This window comes from Poecilia formosa, unplaced genomic scaffold (genome assembly GCF_000485575.1).
Source record: "Poecilia formosa unplaced genomic scaffold, Poecilia_formosa-5.1.2 Scaffold342, whole genome shotgun sequence".
Taxonomy (NCBI): Eukaryota; Metazoa; Chordata; class Actinopteri; order Cyprinodontiformes; family Poeciliidae; genus Poecilia; species Poecilia formosa.
This window is the reverse complement of record NW_006800281.1, coordinates 261,620-265,913: the sequence shown is the minus strand read 5'-3', so window position 1 is coordinate 265,913 and position 4,294 is coordinate 261,620. Positions and strand designations below refer to the sequence as shown.

At 35.7% G+C, this 4,294-nt stretch overlaps 1 long non-coding RNA gene across 1 annotated transcript in view; it reads left to right on the top strand.

Annotated features, from left to right (window-relative positions):
- Nucleotides 1–2,930, top strand: part of LOC103153191 (uncharacterized) — a 7,528-nt gene extending 4,598 nt beyond the window's left edge. Inside the window, exons 2-3 of the long non-coding RNA XR_477773.2 lie at nucleotides 585–792; nucleotides 2,774–2,930. This is a non-coding gene — a long non-coding RNA (uncharacterized LOC103153191). The remainder of the gene's footprint in view (nucleotides 1–584; nucleotides 793–2,773) is intronic.
- The last annotated feature ends 1,364 nt before the right edge of the window (nucleotides 2,931–4,294 follow it).

Sequence of the window (4,294 nt, the reverse complement as noted above, 5' to 3'; positions counted from 1 at the left end):
TGTTCATGACAGGTGTTATGTCATGTTTATGACAGTGTCATGTCAGCCTTATTCAACCCCCTTCAAATAAAGTGTTACCGTAGTTTTGCCTTATTTCTGCTGTAATAAGATATTTGCACCAGAAACTGGACCAAAAATGGTGAGATGTTGTGTTACTGGCTAAATCCTTTCATGTTTATCGATGTTAATTTTTTCTGTTTTTGTAATCTGCTCTTGAATTTCTTCAGATGTGGCTACAATGTGCTGCTTTTTGGGATCTTGTAGTTTATCTCATGTTGGATCTGATGAGTGACATTAAACCACAGTTTAGCTTTTCACAGAGTGTCAGGCAGGTTTAAGCTGAATTAAAAATAATTTCTTCAAGTTTGTTTAATTTTAAACATTTTACAAAAACCAAAGAATTATCTTATAGAGCAAATATATTTTCGCATCACTTTAAACTCTCAGAATTACTCACTTATTGCTTTGAGCCACTGGTGTTTACAAAACACCGGCTCTGTGAAGCTTCAGCCCTAATTGTCAGGAATCTCTTAGTGTCTCTCCACTGACACAAAGTTTGAATAATTGGAGATTTTTCCAATTAGGTGGCGTGAGTTTGTCCCAAAGCTGTAGATGAGATGCACAGCCACATCGCTGCAACTTGACATTCCCTGAAGCCCTCCATGTGAGTGTCAGTCTGTATGCGCTGTGCAGATTCACTGACTGATGTCGTGACGGATGTCAGAGGATCCACGTCTCGCTGCCCAGGAGAAATATAACCCGAGTCCAACAGGACGGGTAAAGATCTGATGTGTGAGTATTTATAGACATCCTGATTATGCTGTCAGGGTGTTTGTTCCCATTCAGAGGTCATCAAAGAGGATCTGGAAGTGTAAGAAAGGTTTAACTGGCTTTAATGAAAATCAAAAACGGACAGAAACGGAAACAATCTGCTGCTCTGCAGACTGAACAGGATGTGTTGTGATCCTGCATGGAAAACATCGAAATGTCTGGTGTCTTTCCAAAACTATGATGCTGCTGATCTGAGCTACGCTGATCCAAAGGGTCACTGTAAAACAACAGAGCTCCATTTAGTTGTGTCTACTGTCTTCTATTCTTTAAGTCAAATACATTTAAAGTTTTAGATTTAGATCCTAACTGTGAGTTTGTGAAAGATAAACTTACAGCAGTAAGTTGTGTCAACTTTTTATTAATTTTGTCAAACCTCCAGGAGTTGAATCAACCAGAGTTTTTAGGTTAGCACTTAAAAAACTGAAAGAAGAAAAAGACAGGAGTGGGAATTATTTCCCAGAATGCTTAGCGGCATGTTTCTGTATCCTGAGATGGAAGTGCGTCACATTGATCCAACTCTGGTGTTTTGTTCATGCAATTTGAAACAGGAATTTAGATTATTTTAAAGTAAAATAAGTAGTTATTTTATGAGTAAAATGGTAGAGAAATGTGGCTCTTTAATTTTTTTTTCTTGCATATTGTGAAATAAATATTTGGTTTAATTTGCAGTATTAAGTCAAAACTCACAATTCAAGGTTAATGAACTTAAAAAACAATGCTTACACAACTTGTCTCTTGTTGTTAAATCAACTTCATGAACTTTAATTTGAGTTAAAACAAAACAATTTTTTTGTTGACTTAAATTACATTTCCAAGGCAGCAGGTGGACTTTCGTTTTCAAGTTAAAATGTAGTAATTAAAAAGCAATCATTAAGAAGAAGAAGAGTGGAGGGGATTCCAGCTGGCGTATATCTGACCCGGTGACCCGCGACATGCTGCTGCTATACTGAGAGCCGCCAGTCGGCCATCAGGTCATGTGTTCACGTCTCTGAGCGGCTGAACAAGCCGCGTCAGTAATTTGCTCTGACATGTAGGTGTGTTATGCTAATGGGAGTCAATGTAGCATCAAGCCTGAAAAGCCTATTTGTTTTTCAGCCTTTCAGTCCAGTTGTGTCTGGTTCACTCAGCTCTGATGATGAAAAGGTATTTTGATTAAAATCAGCTTTTTACAGACTTTTATTCATGCTGCTGTCATTATGTGATAAAGAAGCAAAGAAAGATTTGAACTAATCTTTTTCCCCTCTATTTCTTAAATGTGTATCCATAATCATAGCAAACTTGTCGGTAAAAGTCTGAGACACTTTGAATTTTCTTCATAAATAAAAAAACAAGAAGTAGTAGTAATAATTAAAAAAAATACCTCATGTTTAATTCTTCTTAAAATATCTTTAAAGATTTTCTTTCCATATTTTCCACTTCTTCATTTGGTCTTTGACTTTTTTTGTATTTTATATGTTAGACCAAGACAAAGTAGCATGAAAATAATTTTTTATAATATCTGAATATTCATACATCCATTTGTATTCAACCGTTTTTTGTTGTTTTTTTTGCTGATGACCTTTAAAATCACTTTTTTATTGTAATAATAGTTGCAAGTTTTTTGGCTCATGTCTCAGTTTTCACATTTAGAGTGGCAATAGATCAATCAATTTAAAAAAAAAATCCCCCAGCATGATGCTGCCACAACTATGTTTTACAGTTGGAATGTTTTTTTTTCAGGTTAAGTTGCAGACTTGGTTTTATAGAAGAGAGTCAGAAAAAACATAATTTACATCTACCAAAGACTTAGAATTTCATTTTAATATTAAATACACCATTTAAACTTTTTGATAAAACAATGTTTATTGAATGTTGCTGTCTGGCAGTTTCCTCCTTTCTTTTTCTTGTTGGTTTTTCCTCTTCTGGCAGAGGAGGGTCTTCAAAAAGCCTTTTTCTGCCACAGGTGGAGAATCGCGGTCGACCGGCTGAGATTAGATTTGGTGGCGGATTTGCTGCTGTTTGCAGGTGTGCACCTGCTCCAGTCCACTGGTAATTCTCACCTGGATGAAAACTTCCTCTTCTCCAACTTCTGCAACAGCCTGACAGCTAAAAAAAAAAAAGTATTGACAGTTATTTTTATTGTTTACTTTAAGGAAAAGCTGCTAAACTAAGTTTTCTTTGTTTATTCATTACTTTGTAGGCTTTACCACATAAACTACTGAAATTAATTAACAAAACAGTTTTCAACGCAAAGCAGAAGTAAAAACAAACATCTATCTAATCTATTGATCAGTCACCAATAGGCTGATGGATCTAGCATGTAGCTATTAGCTAGCGCTTAGCTATGAAGAGACGAGACATTTTAGCCTGTTTTAGGGCTACATATGAAAAACTCCAGTAAAATGGAGTAAGAACACGCTGTATTATTAAAATGACTCTTTACTGGTAAATATATTTATAAATATTGTTTATACAAGTGTTCAGTAGGATTTTTTTAAGCATTAAAATCCTACCGAACAAATCAAAACACAGTGAAATGAACAAATAATATTCTAATTGTTTATCTTAAGCTAATCTATCTCTGCCCAGATAAGATCTCTAACTGGAGCCATCCTCAAGAATGAGCAGCAAAAGTTTACCAGCGGGGTCAAAGGATTAACCCAGTGCATTGTGGGATTAATAGTTCTTATGCCAGCTTCCTGTAGTTCAGTCTGTCATGGCTGGAGGCAACAAAATTAATCACATTACTTAGAAAATGTACGTCTAGGTGGCATAGTAGCTGCATTTCCTTTACAAATATGGGAAAAACTTTGTTGGTACTCCGCTAATGTAAAATTAATTAATTCAATATGAAAATAATTACGCATCCAGTCAGTTTGTTTCTTTGTCTTTTCAGTTGCTGATCATGTAAAACATGTAATGCAAAGTGCTTTATGAAATACTCTGATCTTGACACAACCCAAAAACCTCATCCTACTGCAAAAAGTTTTTTTTTTCTTTTTTTTTTTTTTTTATCAAAGTTGAGTAAAAATTAAAGAAATGTATTTTCTTAATTCCAATTTGCGCATTTATATTGTCAATAAACAGCAGGTTTCTCATTATTCTCCACTTAAATACCAAAATGTGGAATTGATTTTCACTCGGAACCGGTTTGGGCTTTCAGACGACACTTTGTTTACTCCATTAGTTTGTGTTTCTGCTTATTCAGCGTCTGACCGATGTTTACGTTAGTCACAGCACACTGCCAGCATGCGGTGCTTTTGGAGTGAGATGGGAACCTGCCTGTTCGAACACAAAGCTTGTAAAGAGAAACAGGAAAACATGAGGAGACAAAACACACAAAATGTGTAAAAACAGCTGCAGCAGACTGTTTAGATTGTTTCCTCTGGATTTCACTCTTTAAACTTTAAATTTGCACAGCTTTAGGGACGCCTCGCTGATAAGCGGCATCATACAGTCGATGTTAGTCTGTGGGAGCCTCATA